Source organism: Hyla sarda, chromosome 4, assembly GCF_029499605.1.
Source record: "Hyla sarda isolate aHylSar1 chromosome 4, aHylSar1.hap1, whole genome shotgun sequence".
Classification (NCBI taxonomy): Eukaryota; Metazoa; Chordata; class Amphibia; order Anura; family Hylidae; genus Hyla; species Hyla sarda.
The window spans coordinates 227,921,558-227,938,886 of NC_079192.1; positions in this window are offsets into that span (position 1 = coordinate 227,921,558).

The window sequence follows — 17,329 nt, forward strand, 5'->3', positions numbered from 1 at the left end:
ATATATATATATATATATATATATATATATATATATATATATATTAGTAAATTTGAGTAGCCGTATTAGTCCAGTGATGCAGATGCAAATCAAAAAATGTTGCAGTATCTTGTAATACCTTTTTTTATTGGACTTATAGAATTTTGTAGAGACAAGCTTTCGGGATTCCTCCCTTCATCAAGTCCAAAGCAAATCTAAGCTCACAAGCAGGAGACAACCGGTTACATCTCACAAATATGTAGGGGTTAAGACAATAGATGTGGAGAATTCACACTAAGATGGGCCATAAATTGTCCTGCTATAGGAACATAGACTAAATAGATAAGGATGAGAAAAAGGGGGAGGGAGGGGGGAGCAGGGGAGAGACTGGTAATTGGTAATTGACTCGAAAAACAGGTGACTCAATGTGGATTTGAGCTTCTTATCTCATTATCAAAATTTTGTATAACCTGTAGCTGTACTGGATTCTCTTTTGCATCTCACTTTGTCCTGCTTAATTACATTCTCTCCCCTGCTCCCCCCTCCCACCCCCTTTTTCTCATCCTTATCTATTTAGTCTATGTTCCTATAGCAGGACAATTTATGGCCCATCTCAGTGTGAATTCTCCACATCTATTGTCTTAACCTCTGCATATTTGTGAGATGTAACCTGTGTCTTTTGCTGGTGAGCTTAGATTTGCTTTGGACTTGATAAAGGGAGGAATCCCGAAAGCTTGTCTCTCCAAAATTCTGTTAGTCCAATAAAAAAGGTATTACAAGATACTGCAACATTTTTTGATTTGCATCTATATTATATATATATATATATATATATATATATATATATATATATATATATATATTCAAATTTATGTAAGTGGTAGACTTTTGTCGATACTTGCATCATTTCTTGGTAATAAAGTGCAAAATTTGATGAAAAAGTTTAAAATGTTGCATTTTTTTTTTTTTTACTTTGAAACTCTCTGCTTATAAGGAAAATGGACATCCCAAATAAATTATATATTGATTCACATATGCAATATGTTTACTTTATGTTTGCATCATAAAGTTGACATGTTTTTACTTTTGGAAGACATCAGAGGGCTTCAAAGTATAGCAGCAATTTCCCAATTTTTCATAAAATTTTCAAAATCTTAGTTTTTTAGGGACCAGTTCAGTTTTGAAGTGGATTTGAAGGGCTTTCATATTAGAAATACCCCACAAATGACCCCATTATAAAAACTGCACCCCTCAAAGTATTCAAAATGACATTCATAAAGTGTGTTAACCCTTTAGGTGTTTCACAGGAAAAGCAGCAAAGTGAAGGAGAAAATTCAAAATCTCCAATAAGGGATAAAAGGAGAAAAAGCTCCCCAAAATGTGTAACCCAATTTCTCTCAAGTAAGGAAATACCTCATATGTGGAAGTAAAGTGCTCTGTGGGTGCACTAGAGGGCTCAGAAGCGAAGGAGTGACAATGGGATTTTGGAGAGTGAATTTTGCTGAAATTGTTTTTGGGGACATGGGGTAATGGCCGATGAGTCAGGACAATCGTGAGGTGGCACCAGTGCCACCTCACTCCTGCTGCTGCTAAGGAGTGATGCCGTCTCGGACGGCACCTATCATCCTTTTTTTCCAGGTCACCGGGGACCTGATTGACCCGGAATTGCCGCAAGTCGCCGATCTGAATTTGTGGCGATCAACGACACAGGGTGCCTACTGAATGATTTCTGCAGGCCTCCTGGTCCGGTCCTGGCAGAGAAGGTAATACCCATGGGTGTACAGGTACACCCTGTGTCCTTAACTACCAGTACGTCAGGGCGTACCTGTACGCCCTATGTCCTCAAGGGGTTAAGGTCCATTGAGTTTCGGAACGAGATTTTTTTGTAACCTTATGACAGCACTTTCTGTGTGCTGTTGAATCGGTGTCATCATCAGACCTACATGTTAATTTCATACACTCCAACAACAGTATCCACATACTAATCACCTAAAATAGGTAAAGAAAATACTATATTTTCCATGAAATAACAATTCTGGAACATCTTTTCTTATAGCACTGTGTTATGCCATTGATCTGTTAGGCCCCATTTACAAGTCAGAATTTTCAAGTGGAATCCGAAGGAAAAATTCCACTTGAAAGTTCTGTTGCAGCAGAATCCCATTCTGTTCAATGGAAATCTGCTAAACCATGCACATGGCAGAATTTCCAAAAACATCTGCTGTGGAAATTCAAATACCAGACACCGTAGCAAGAATTATTTCTACAGAATCCACTTGGAAATGCATTACCATCCATGGAGAGTGCACATTTACAAGCAGTCCTAGCGTTGTCTTTTTTTGTTGGTGCCTGCTTTCTGTGGAATGTCTGCCCAAAATGTTTTTAAGGCATGTTTCTGTGAATAAGGCCTTATTCTTTTTTTTTTTTTTTTTTTTTTTTTTAATGAATGACTAAATAGCCAACTAGGTGTTTCCAAATGGGTTATCTTTGACTGGATGTTCTTTGAAATCATAGGGAACTGCACATAACAGAACTTTAATACAAGATGCATCAAGATTATTATGGGAAATTCAAGTATTTACTAAATCAGACAGGTCAGGAGAGACCACTGGTTAACTTTAAATGTACTGGTTGACATTGATGTTCTGTTGAATTACAGTTTATCAACTTAAAGTTGCCATCACAAGTCTAACTAGTCCACTAGTTAAAGGGATACCCCAGTGGAAAACATATATATATATATATATATATATATATATATATATATATATATATATATATATATTTTTTTTTTTAATCAACTGGTGCCAGAAAGTTAGACAGGTTTGTCATTTACTTCTATTTAAACATTTTCATCCTTCCTGTACTTATCAACTGCTGTATACTACAGAGGAAGTTCTTTTCTTTTTGAATTTATTTTCTGTCTGACCACAGTGCTCTCTGCTGACGCCTCTGTCCATGTCAAGAATTGTCCGGAGCAGGAGAGGTTTGCTATGGGGTTTTGTACCTGCTCTCAACAGTTTCTGACATGGACAGAGGAGTCAGCAGAGAGCACTGTAGTCAGACAGAAAAGTAATTAAAAAAGAAAAGAACTGTAGTCTGTAGTATACAGCAAAAACAAAAAAACTAAAATGAAGCCAGCACCTATACCCAATACACAGGTGCACGTTGCTGTGGCAAGTACAAAACATGTAAAAAAAAAAAAAAGAAAATGGCAGCAGCACACTTGGTCAACAAAATGGAGGCTCTTAGCAGACTTTATGATCAAAATGTGTCCACCCATCTACCACGCAGAGGTGGCCTCATATCGGCTGTAGTATACAGCAGCTGATAAGTACTGGAAGGATTAAGATCTTTAAATAAAAATAATTTACAAATCTTTTTAACTTTCTGTCACCAGTTGATATTAAAAACATTTTTCCCACCGGAGTATCCCTTTAACATTTTTTTCTGCCCTTCTACATAAGGATGTTTTTATATATGTTATTCTGTAGAAGATACAAAATCATTAACATTTAACCAGTTACTTATGGGGCCCTTTTCCTTATGTAGGACAAGAATAAAGGACAATAGAATTGTAAAGAGAATCAACAGTATTGTAAAGTTGCTGTACCATGATATAAGACCTATAAAATGCAGCAACCATTACTAAGTAATTAATAAGGCAAGATATGGTCTGTATATTTTATAGTACTGTATCTACATTGTTGTTAACATTTTCAAGAGCACCGTCCCTTAACAAGTCCTGAGATAATAATGTCTTAGTACATTTGTCCTTTATAGATTTATACATTCTCTTTTCAGTCACTAAGGCTGATATATAATAAATATAACTGAAGGGATTCATTTGTACTATTTACAACAAAAATAGAGAAACACAGCCGCACATCCACTATTTGTATTTTGATCTACTTGCTGTGCAGCAACAATTTTAAAACTAACAGGTTGTAAGTATATGTTTTGATCTAAAAGTATAAGGGTGCGTTCACACAACGGAATTCTCGCGGAATTCCACAAGCGGAATTCTGCGGTGTGAACTGAACATTAGTGTGAATGGGTCTCCGTGACACCCGTTCACACTGTGGAATTTCCGCAGCAGACAATTCCACCGCTGAAATTGTTCCGCGCAAAGAAAGAACATGTTCATTCTTTGCACAGATTCCGCAAGCACTGCATGGCCGTAAATGGTGACGGCTGTGTGCCCCGCGGCTCTAGCGCCAAAGCACGTACGGCGGCAGCCGCCAGGCGGAATCTCCGCTCGTGGACTTCAGCAAGCAGAGATTCCGCAGTGTAAACGCACCCTAAGGCTAAGTTTCCACTTGGTTTTTTTTTCTGGCAGTTTTTGGAATACTGCCACTGCAGTTTTTGAGCCAAAGTCAGAAGTGTAAGTTCTTCGGTTATATGTCCTATTCCTTTTGAATACACTTCTGGCTTTGGTTCAAAAACTGCAGTGGCAGTTTCCAAAAACTGCCAGAAAAAAAAAAACAAGTGGAAATTTAGCCTAAGCCCACTCGCCATGTCAAGGACACCTAGTCAGTGGGTCCCTAACCTAACACTGGCGTAGTGCCTGGCGGTAACCACAGCCCCAGCGTCACCAAGCCCACAGGGGGTATGACCCGGTGGCCAGGCAGCCCCATTGCTGCCTGACCAAGCACCCGTCTCTGGGCCACCCCACCCCACAGATCAAGCATCACAGTAACAATGGCAGCCACAGAGAATTAAACCAGAGCACCACACCAGTGTGAACCCCTACCATGTATTCGCTATTCTTGTTTTACGTTTGTAGTCTGTCACCTCTTTCATAGCCAGCACTCCACTCCACCCATTCGGCCCAAGCATTTTTATTTAGCAGGAGACTGCATAAGGGTTTCCTCCTAATACTCTCCCAGCCCTCTGGTGTGGTGCTCTGTGGCGGCCATTGTTGCTGTGATGCTTTGTCTGCGGGGGCTTGGTTGGGCAGCAGTGGGACTGCCTGGCCACCGGGTAATTCCTCCTGTGGGCTTGGTTTCGCGGAGGCAGTTGTCGCCGCCCGATGCTGTGCCATTGTTTGGTTAGGGACCCACTTTGACTAGGTGGCCTTGATGTGGCGAGTGGGCTTGTATATTTGATCAAAATGTATACTAAAAACCTGTTATTTTTTGAAATTATGCTGAAAAACAAGTAAATCAAAATACAAATGGTGGATGTGAGGCTATGTTTCTATATTTTTGGTTTACATTTGTAGTCTCTCCCCTCTTTCATAGCCAGCACTCCACTCCACCCATTCGGCCCAGGCGTTTCAAATAAGCAGGAGACTGCATATGGGTTTCCTCCTAGCATTCTTCCAGCCCTCTGTCAGGGAGCACATGGTAGGTGTTCACACTGATGTGGTGCTCGGTGGCGGCCATTGTTGCTGTGATGCTTTGTCTATGGGGTGGCATGGCCTGGAGGGCTTGGTTGGGCAGCAGTGGGGCTGCCTGGCCACTGGGTAATTTCCCCTGTAGGCTTGGTGTCTCGGATGCAGTGGTCTCCGCCCGTTGCTGCACCAGTGTTAGGTTAGAGACCCAACCTCTGACTAGGTGGCCTTGATGTGGCTAGTAGGCTTGTACTTTTTGATCAAAATGTATACTAATAACCTGGTAGTTTTTGAAATTATGCTGAGAAGCAAGTATATCAAAATATATATGGTGGATGCATGGGTATGTTTCTCTAATCTTGCTTTACATTTGTATTATTTACATTAATTAATTAAAGGGTTAGATCTTGCGAGATAATTTTTCATTATTTTCTTAGGATGCAGAAATGGGCTGTGGAAGGTTGAATTCACATGTAAGAGGGGTCAGATGCAACAGTGGTCTAGTAGGTAATCCCTTTAACCTCTTCAGGACGCAGGGCATATGCATACGCCCTGCATCCTGAGTCCTTAAAGGGGCACTCTGGTGGAAAACTTTTTTTTTTATGAACTGGTGCCAGAAAGTTAAACAGATTTGTAAATTACTTCTATTACAAAATCTTAATCCTTTCAGTACTTTTTAGCAGCTGTATGCTAAAGAGGAAAATCTTTATTTTTTTAATTTATTTTTTGTGTTGTCCACAGTGCTCTCTGCTGACACCTGATGCCCGTATCAGGAACTGTCCAGAGCAGGAGAAAATCCCCATAATCCCCCAAGCCTATGCTGCTCTGGACAGTTCCTGACACGGACAGATTTTCCTCTGTAGCATACAGCTGCTAAAAAGTACTAAAATGATTAAGATTTTTTAATAGAAGTAATTTACAAATCTGTTTAACTTTCTGGCACCAGTTCATTAAAAAAAAAGGTTTTCCACCAGAGTACCCCTTTAAGGACGCAGGACATACAGGTATGGCCGTGGGAATTTCAGTCCTCGCCGTTAGCTGGGCAGGGACCAGACCGGGATGCCTGCTAAAATCATTCAGCAGGCATCCCGGCTCGTCACTTGGGGGGTCCTGAGACCCCCCATATCGGTAAATACAAACCAGCGATCTGCAGGGATTCCTGGTCATGGGGGTCACATGAGACTCCATGACCCGGATAAGGATGTTGAGCAGTGGTGTAATAAACACCACCAATCATCATCCGTACTTTACTTGAAGGTGGCAGTGTTTCCACCCCCCAGTACAGCTGTGATTGGGCGGCAGTGGTGACTGCACCAATCACAGAAGTATGGGGAGGGGGAGGTGGGTGAAGGAGTATGTTGCTCCATTCTGCCCCCCACAATTCTGTGATCTGGTGTGCAGGACAGAGCCCTGTACTGCCATCTCCCCTGTCAGTGTGAAAAAAGTGCCCCCTTTCTTTGGCCCCTTAGCACAGAAAGCAATCGGGGATAGTTTAGATTAGGTAGGGACAGGTTAGAAGTAAAAAAAATGATTATTATAATTTTTTATTAAGTGTAACATACTGTAGGTGTCCGCGGGTCCGCAGCACCTTTTGCTGCATGACCCTGGCCCTATTGGGTCGCTGCGGTCATCTGCCAGCGTTTATTTTTTAGCGCAGACCTTTTTTTTTTTTTTTGCTAAACTTGTGGCCGGGCCCTCTGCCACCATTAGCTAAAGCCCACCCGCCGCTGATCAGTCCCATAGTACTGATCAGCGTTTTTTTTTTTTTTGTGATGCAGGTACTTTTTCGGGTTATAGCAGCTTTTTTTATTTTTGCCTCTATAGGCGGTCTGTGCCATCAGTAGCAGACCTGTGCTGTGTGGACGGACTGTACCTCTGTGTGCACCCTGCCCCACCGTTGTCAGTGATTTATCACTGATCAGCGTTTTTTTTGGGGGGGGGGGGGGGGGTTCAGGGGAGTGCATTTTTTCGGGGGGTTAAGCCTTTTCTTATTTCATTTTTTGGGTATTTAGTGTGGGGGTCTGTGTATGTGCCACCAGCCACTGTTCTAGCCTGAGTGTCCGGACCCCCCACTGACTTCTGCGCCCCCTGCTGCCACCAAGCACTAATCAGTGCATACACCACTGATTAGGTAAACGCACCATTTTATTTATTTATTTTTAATTTTTTTCCTTTTTTCCCTTTTTAGTTTATATTTTTTTCTGTTAGGGTGGGTTTAGTTAGTTAGGTGAGGGGGCGGGTTGGGAGGTAGTCTTGCACCACACCACACACAGCACATACAAAAATTAAGTTTTTCCCACACACATATACACACACCCCCATTAGAGAAGGGAAATGGCCGACAGGGCATTCTTTAGTGGATGAGGCATTTGCCATACTTGCCTCCAACACTGAAAGCGCCACAGAGGACGAGGAAGACCCCACCTTCCTCATCCTCCTCATCCTCTGGTTCTCGATGCTGAGCCACCAAGGCAGCGGAAACGCCGCCATGCGGGACCGCAAACCTCCTCTGCTCCTGACCCTGTGCCCCATGCTAGTATGAGTCCCCTTGGCACTCATACTAGTCAAGCCCCCCAGCCAGGTTCATTGGTGCCCTATACCGGAGAACTTGTCTGGACTCAGCCAGCGGACCACGAGCCTGTGATTCCTGAGTTTGTTGGCGACTCTGGAATCAAGATTGACATCGTCGGGTTCACTGAAATGGTCTATTTTAGTTATTATTTCAGTGACGACTTTGTCAATCTGATGGTTGAGCAGACGAATCTGTATGACAAACAGTTCGTCGCTGCAAACACAGGCTCACTTTTGGCTTGGCCCAATGTCTGGTTCTCAGACGATGCAGCCAAATGAGGGCATTTTGGGACCTCGTGCTGCATATGGGCCTAGTCAAAAAATCCAGTGTCAGGCAATATTGGAGTGGGGATGTCCTTTACCAGACCCTGCTCTACAATATGGCCATGGTGCATCCCCGTTTCGAGGTCATTTGGAAATGTTTGCATTATACTGATAATGCGACATGTCCCCCCCCCCCCCCCCGGACTGATCCCGCGTATGACCGCCTGTATAAAATCTGGCTTGTCATCAATCACTTCGGAGCCCGGAAGAAGCCTTGGAGCAAAATCTTGTATGTTGGAGGCCTGCACGTTACACTTGCTGTCACCATTGGTAACCAGTGTGTTATATGCTTATACTTTGTATCTATATACTTTCACATATTTGCGCTTTAGTATTGACAAGCTTATATTTCATTTGGATGCACCTTATTATTATTGCTGTTCTCCTATTGTTATCCAGCATTGGATGGTTTATATACCACCTTTGATGCACTTTATTAATGTTGCTGTCATCTTATTAATCCCTTTTTGAAGGGAGGAGTAAGTATTTCTGGTATACCTTGTTGTATATTGCATGTTGCTTATTTATTTATGTGCATCGCCCCACTTCTGTCAGATTCCACCATAGCACTTTCCATTTTATGTGATTTTATCTTCTGTCTTGACTGTTATTGTATTGATGTCAATAAAGTTTTGCTTTACCATTGATCTTTGTATGCTTTTTTCGTTGGATAGTTTTTAGTTTTGGCGTAGGTCAGTTACGCATGGGAATATTTCTTGCTTTTGTCCCAGAAAGATGAAGCAGAGCATAGGCTGAAAATTGCAATTTTCAAAAGCTACCCTTCATCCATTACTGGAAAATAAATTTAGGAAACACCCGTTCGTTCAAAATGTCCTCTTTAGCCCTATACCCATTCCTCAGGGTGGGTACTTTCTGTAATGGCTTCACATGTGGGTGTTTAATTTTTGTATTTTCCTCAGATTGTATATAACTGTCAGCTACTGATATGCCATAGGCCTCAAATGCAAACAGACCTCAATGACTTCTGACCCTTGTTGTGCGCCCACCCAGCATGTCACCGCATATGTGGATGTATTTCCATAGTCGGGGGAAAAAGCCTTCCAAAATTTGTAGCCCAATTTCTCCCATTACCCCTTGTGAAAATGTTAAAAATTAGGTAACCCCAGCATTTTAGTGTAAAAAACTTAAATTTTTCAATTTATGGCCCACTTTTTCACTGTACCCCTTGTTACCTTCCTTGAGGGGTGTAGTTGCAAAATTGGGGTCACTTGCTGTTTTTTTCTTCTTTTTTTTAAAGATTTTATAGCAGAACCTCAACCATTGCAGTGCAAAGCACCACTTTAGGCCTCAAGTCTCATTGGTGTTGTATCACTCCTAAGCCCTGTTTTGCACCTGCATAGTGCTTTACCACCTTATATGGGGTATTTCCTTATCCTGCAGAAATTGGGCTACACATTTTGTGGAGCTTTTTTTTCTCTTACTTCTTCTGAAAGTAAAAAAATGTGGTCAATACCAGCAATTCAATGTTAAAAATCTAATTTTTTACTTTTACGGCCCACTGTTCAAAAAACCTGTGAGGTGTAAGTACTCACTGTAACCCTTGTTACGTTCCTGGAGGGGTTTCTGCTGTTCTGGCACCATGGGAGGTTTGTAAATGCACATGGCCCCCGACTTCGATTTCAGCAAAATTCTCTTTCCAAAAGTCCAATGGCGCTCCTTCAGTTCTGAGACCTGTAGTTCGCCAGTAGAGCAATTAATGTCCACATATGGGGCATTGTCTTAATCAGGAGAAATTGGGCTTCAAATTTTGGGGTAACTATAATTTTAGTGTTAAGAATCAAATTTTTCATTTTCACGTCCAACTTCAATGCAAAGTTGTCAAACACCTGATAGGTGTTAAGGCTCACTATACCCCTTGTTACGTTCCTTGAGGGGTGTAGTTTCCCAAATAGTTGCCATGTGTTTTTTTTCTGTTTTGGCACCCTAGGGACTTGCTAAATGCAACATTCCTCCCAAAAACCATTTCAGCAAAATATTCTTTCAAAATGCCAAATTTTGTCCTTGTCTTCTGAGCATTGTAGTGTGACTGCAGAGCACTTAATGTCCACATATGGCGTGTTTTCTTAATTGTGAGAAATTTGGCTTTACCTCTCCCATAGACTTGTATTGAGAGGGCGGGCCGTGATGTCAGGAGGGGGCGGAGCCATGACATAATGATGCTCCGATCCCTGCATTGCCCGGCATAAGATCTGCAGCATTTACAGTTTATAGCAGAGTGTATAATATTTTATCTCATTCACACACTGTGTAAAAAACCTGGAGCATAAACTGACCCTCATAGCAGATTTTAGAGTAACACAATTACAAATTGTAGTTATTTGGGGTGGATGATATCTGCACCCAATACATTATTTAAAGAAGCCCTCCAGGTTTTTTTTTTTTTGCCCATATTGTGCATACTCACCTTCACTAGTCTTTAGGCAACATTTGTTTTATTCCAGTGTAGCTAAATCCATGTGTTTCTTTACTTTATCTGGGACGTGTGATCACAAGTCTGACCAACAGAAAAGGGGGACATTTATAAAACCTTGCTTTAGTCCTCTTGTTTTTAGTTATTTTTTTTCAACTGCCATTTTGCTTACGTGCAACAAATTTATTATGATGTTGCACTGCCTTAATAAATTTGTCGCGCTTAAGCAAAATCTTGAAATCTGCCACAGGTAAGCAAAAGTAGGTGAGGTATTTTAGTAAGGCTAGATTTCCACTGAGATTTTTTCCCACCAGCGTTTTTTCTGGTGTTTTCCCTGGTGTGTGGAAATAGCCAGTTTTGTCCCCTGTGGCAGTTTTCTCACTGTCTTCAGGTACCACTCTGTGGGACGCATGCTGAGCGCCCGGTCCACAGAGTGTAAGGAGATGAGGAGTGATGTACAGCATCGCTACTCACCTCCCCGGCAGCATAGCATACAGGGGTGCATAGTGTACCCGTATATACTATGCCAAAGGCTGTCTGGGCGTGCTGGGAGTTGTAGTTTTGCACCAATTGGATGCTCCCTGTTTAGGTAGACATTGCATTATGGGCGCACTCCACTGCGGAGAGCGCAAAAAATGTCGTAACCCATTTTTTGTGTTTTTCTTTCTTCTCGTTTGAGATCCGTGCATGCAGAGGATTACTGCGGATTCGATGGATTACGACGGATGAACTGGATTTTTAAAATTTTAATAAAATGGATAATGAGGGTTGTGGGGGAGTGTTTTTGCAAATAAAATAATTTTTCCAATGTGTTGTGTTTTTTTTTAATTGAATTTTCAGTAATGGAGGCTGTCTAATAGACGGAACCCATTAACATGCCAGGGCTTAGCGTTAGCCCCAAAAACAGCTAGCGCTAACCCTCAATATTACCCCTGTACCCACCGCCACAGGGGTGCCAGGAAGAGCTGGTGCCAACAGGCCTGAAGCGTCAAAAATGGCACTCCTGGGCCTAGGCGGTAACAGGCTGGTGTTATTTAGGCTGGGGAGGGGCAGTAACAATGGTCTTCGCCCACCCTGGTAACGTCAGGCTGTTGCTGCTTGGTTGGTATCTGGCTGAGAATAAAAATATGGGGAACCCTATGTGTTTTTTATTTTTTAGTTATTTATTTATTTATGAAGGAAAAAAAAATGCATAGGGTTCCCTGTATATTCAGTATCAGCCACATACCAACAAAGAAGCAACAGCCTGACGTTTCCAGGGTGGGCGAGGACCATTGTTACTGGCCCTCCCCAGCCTAAATAACACCAGCCTGTTACCGCCTAGGCCTAGGAGCACCATTTTTGACACTCCAGGCCTGTTGGTAGCGGCTCTTCCCGGCACCCCTGTGGCAGTGGGTACCGGGGTAATAATTGGGCGTTAGCGCTAGCTGCTTTTGGGGCTAACGCTAAGCCCTGGCATAGTGATGAATTCCGTCTATTAGACAGCCTCCATTACTAAGCCTGAATATTCAATAAAAAAAATACACAAAACATTAGAAAAAATATTTTATTTAAAAAAACACTCCCCCACAACCCTCGTTAACCATTTTATTAAAATAAATAAAAATCTAGTTCATCCGTCGTAATCCATCGAATCTGCAGTAATCCTCTGCATGCACAGATCTGAAATGAGAAGAAAGAAAAAAACACAAAAAATGGGTTAGGACATTTTTTGCGCTCTTCGCAGGGGAAAGCGCCCATAATGCAATGTCTACCTAAACAGGGAGCATCCAATTGGTGCAAAACTACAACTCCCAGCATGCCCAGACAGCCTTTGGCTGTTTGGGCATGCTGGGGGTTTTAGTTTAGCAACAGCTGGAGTATCCCTGTCTGGGAAGACACTGGCAGAAGGGACTGTTCACAATATCCAAAACGGACAATGTTAACAGAGCTTCAGACTTACCAGCCTGGATCCCTTTGTTGCTCCACCCCTAACGATGTCATAACTAGGGGCGGGGCTACGGGGGACTGGACGGAGGTAAGGGGACTTCTTCATCTTCTGTATACACTATATACAGCTATCTATAGATAGCTGTATATGTTGTATACGGCCCAAAGGGTTAACCTACACTGTCCAGCAGTATAAGTTAACTCTTTCCTTGTCGGGCTAGCTTAGTGCACAGCTCAACAAGGGGTTAAGTGAGCCAGCAATGTGTATACTGTATACAAGTTTTTATATATATAAGTTTTTGCTGGGCAGTAGATGTACGATGTATACCTACGGCTCAGCATCAGCTGTTCTCCCGGCTCTGTAGCCCTGAGAACAGCTGATCCCGACATTCACAACAGGAGGATCGCAGCGGGTGTCAGGAGGAGTGACATCCGCTGTGATCTGACCATTACTGCAGGTACTACTGCTCCCAACATGGAGCACACTCTGTTCCATGCTGGGAGTTGTAGTGCCTGCATTAATAGACAGATCACAGCGAGTGTCACTCTGTGATTCTCCTGTATAATGTATAGGTGCGCAGCCGCCCGCATCTATACATTATACAGGAGGATCGCAACGGGCAATCTGTCCATTAGCACATGAACTACTACTCCAAACATGGATCAGTGTGTTCCATGCTGGGAGTAGTAGTACTGCCTACATTTTTTTTTTTTTTAAAGTGAAAAACACACACACACACACACACTACATTTTTATTATTGTCGGCTACATTTTTAGTGCCTTGTGCATTTTTAGTAACATGTTGTTATAAAAAAGATACATTTCATTAAATACAATTTTTTCCATCACTACTGTATCTTTTTATTATTATTTTTAAATGGTACACTATGAAATTTTAATAAAAAAGGTATCTCACTTTTTTGGATTGCTAAAGTCCAAAAAAAAATTAAAAACCTAAGCCAGGATTTTCTTGGAGTAAATGTAAGCAAACTTTTACTTTATTGCGACTTTTTTGCAACATTCGCATTTTATAAATCTTTAACTACCGTAAGCTCATTTGTGAAAGTGACTTACAAAAGCTGAAATCATTGTTTTTGCTTTTCTCGCTCTGAAGAAGGATTGTCGCAAAGAAAAATGTGTAGTCGCAACTGCGACTTTTTAGCAACAAATATGAGAAAGAACGAAAAACGGGTAAACCCTTTTATGAATGTCCCCCATAGTGTTTAATCTGTCAGAGGAAATGGCCAGTCCTGGGTCAGCTGACTTCCTGTGAACTACAGGATGACAAAATTCACTTAGCAAATTCTCATGGCGGCTCACAGGCTCCTCCCCTACACTTCAAGCTCAATGTGCATATTGCTACTTCTGCTATCTCTATGGGATCAGGATACATAGTAGTATTATGCATACCCTAAGGCTATGTCAGTTTTCTTCTGTTTTTGCAGTTGTTTTCCCACAATACAGCTAAATTATTCTATTTACCACAATTGCAAAAACACAGCAAAACTTGACACACATACAATGAGAATGCAACACATGAACACAGCTTGAAGATTTCAAATCTTTAAAAGCACCTCAGTTGTGATTATTGCTCAAATGTCTTATTTCTTAGGCTGGGTTCACACTGCAGAATTTCTGGGCAGAATTTCTGCCTGAGATCGAGCCGGTGGCGATAGTACCGAGCAGACTGCATTGCTGCCCCAAAGACTGCAATGCATTTCTGGGTGGATCTTTTGGTAGATCTGCTCAGAAATGCATTGCCATCTATGGGGACAGCAATGTAGTCTGCACGGTCCTAGTGCCGCCGTCTCGATCTCTGGCAGAAATTTTGCCCAGTGTGAACCTAGCCTAATAGCAATATTTCTCTACAAAAGCACACTTTGAATTATAAAATGCATCACACCTGCATGTAGTGTGAACTGACACCAACCCACTTATAAGCCTCAGTAGTTACTGCTTCTGGTTGCTAAAGTCTAGTCAGGTGATCAGGGTGGTCTCATTAATTGAAATGCAGTGTTTACACTGCTCCCCGTATTTATAGGAAACAGGCAGCATAATAAACATTTTTTTTCTGTAATAGAATCAAGATGGATGAAAACTCATGCCTGCCACATCAGCTAAAACAGGTAAGGGCAAGGCATACACAAGAACCTCTTCATTAGCTTCTAATAATAGCTTGTGTTGTACTATATATGCAAAATACAAAAACAAAAAAAACTAAAACACAAAAACGTATCTTCTTAACAAATTTGGCCATTTCTTACAAAGCATCCTTCTGTTCAATTTTATACAACTCTCTGTCTACTTCCAGTTTTTTTTTATACCTTTTATAGGCAGATCTTTTTCTTAATTTTTTTTTTACCTCAAACAGGTGAATTTTTTCCAGAAATGTACAATATACAACACATGTATGCTGGCATTTAACCACTGTAGACACAAACATTTCCTTATTTTACCTTTTCCTTTAAACTTCCTCGGCCCAGGACCATAAAATAAGTTTTGGATGGATGATAGCCAAGTAGATGGTAAGTGGCTAATTAGTCACTAATTAACATCCCCTGAAAGAAAACTTCAGTGAAAACTTGGCTGAATGGATATTTTGATCTACAAATATTTATTCAGTCATAAGAGGCTGCTTTCAAATTAGGAACTTTCTGAACATGCTGAGTCACAGACCTTGCCAGAACACTCAGGTCTATTTTGGTAATGTATGTCACTGAACACTGTGCATGCATACAAATGTGCCAGTATAAAATGTTGGCCCATAAACATTTAAGTGACTTCAGCTAAAAGATACAAAATTGATCTAGTTTGAACCATTAGCAATCGCATATCATATATCAATTATAAAAAGATCATATTGAAGTCAAAAATTGTGCAAGTGGTACATAATTTGAATAAGAATTATGTGGCTTTTGAAATGTCAATTAGAGGTCAAAAACATTTGCCACTTTATTGATCATGCAATGATAAAAATGGAGTAACTATATTAAAGGGGTACTCCGGTGGAAATTTTTTTTTTAAATCAACTGGTGCCAGAAAGTTAAACACATTTGTAAATTACTTCTATTAAAATTATTTGTCCTTCCAGGACTTATTAGCAGCTGTATGCTACAGAGGAAATTCATTAATTTTTTTATTTATTTTTTGTCTTGTCCACAGTGCTCTCTGCTGACACCTGATGCCCGTATCAGGAACTGTCCAGAGCAGGAAAAAATCCCCATAGCAAACCTATGCTGCTCTGGACAGTTCCTGACACGAACAGAGGTGTCAGTGGAGAGTACTGTGGACAAGAAAAAAAGAAATTCAAAAAGAAAATAATTTCCTCTTTAGCATACAGCTGCTAATAAGTAATGGAATGACAAATATTTTTTAATAGAAGTAATTTACAAATCTGTTTGACTTTCTGACATCAGTTGATTTGAAAAAAAAAAAAAAATGTTTTCCACTGGAGTACCCCTTTAAGCATTAGGTTCATTGCCCACTTTTATATGACATGTATTTCTATTTTCCTACCAGGTTAATGAACTAATTCACTATCTAAAAGTTCACTGTAATTTGTATATATATATATATATATATATATATATTTTTTTTTTTTTTTAATGAAAACTAACAATTACCTAGTAATTGAATAATGTATAGTTAAAAGTAGTTAAAAAAAAGGTGTCCTGGGAAATATTGAGAAGGGATTCAATAAAAATTCAGCCACTAAAAAGCCAAAGGTTTTTTTTATGTTTTTATTTTTAAACTGTCAATGCAGTTTTTTGACCCAAAGACAGAAGTAGATCCATGAGGAAGAAGAAGTATAAGATCTTCATTCTATATTTCCCATTCCTATTGGCTTTGGCTTATAAACTGCAGGTATATTCTTATAGTATACATAGATTGTACACACACAGGCTGGTCCTCACCTTCACGATAAAGCAGGTCATCTCCCTCACAGTTCCTAGACTCAACTCACTGTGCCTGAGCAGTAGGATGGGTTCCCAGCTCAGACCGAGGTCGGCCTGCTGGACTTAACAGCCATTTGACCTAGGGGTCTAATAGACATCTGGGCCCATCAGCGAGAGACATCGGGAGATGAGAGAAGCAAGGGGAACAGGTTACAAACACAGCGATACTGCAATGTCACTAGATGTAGGCATGTGGCTACACAGAGTGGACACTGTTCCGGCTGCATAGTCGCACGCATGCCATGTACATGTGGCTTAGCAGTGTATTTGGGGCACCATTTATGTCGCTCCTCCATAAGCTGCCACCCTAGACCTGGGCCTTGTTGTCCTATTCATAAAATATGCCACTGAATGGAATCTATTTTCAAGAGATATGTTTTTTTTTTTTTTTTTTTTTTAGGTGGTACACCTGCTACCCCACAGCAAGAGCTGTTTTGTTTACATAGGAAGCAATGAAAGCTTATCAAACAGGAATCCTCTTTGTCAAACTGTATGTCTTGGTGCAACACACTTATGGAAATATATACAAAGATTTGTCCAACATCTCAAGAATGATTCTTTTCCCTTTATTTAGTCTTTAGGAACAGTTTAATAGTTTTTACTAGTTCCACGCTGGAGGTGATGGCAGCCGACAGCACACACACTGCTATCGTTTTAATCTACTCTTTTATTGATTGGTGAATGCTAGCACTCCACACTTGATTTATGAACACAGCATGCAGAAGACCTACAGGGTTGTTACACAAAGTTCAAATATAAGTGCACACAATGTCTTCAATATAGAGCAAATGATTGAAAAACAT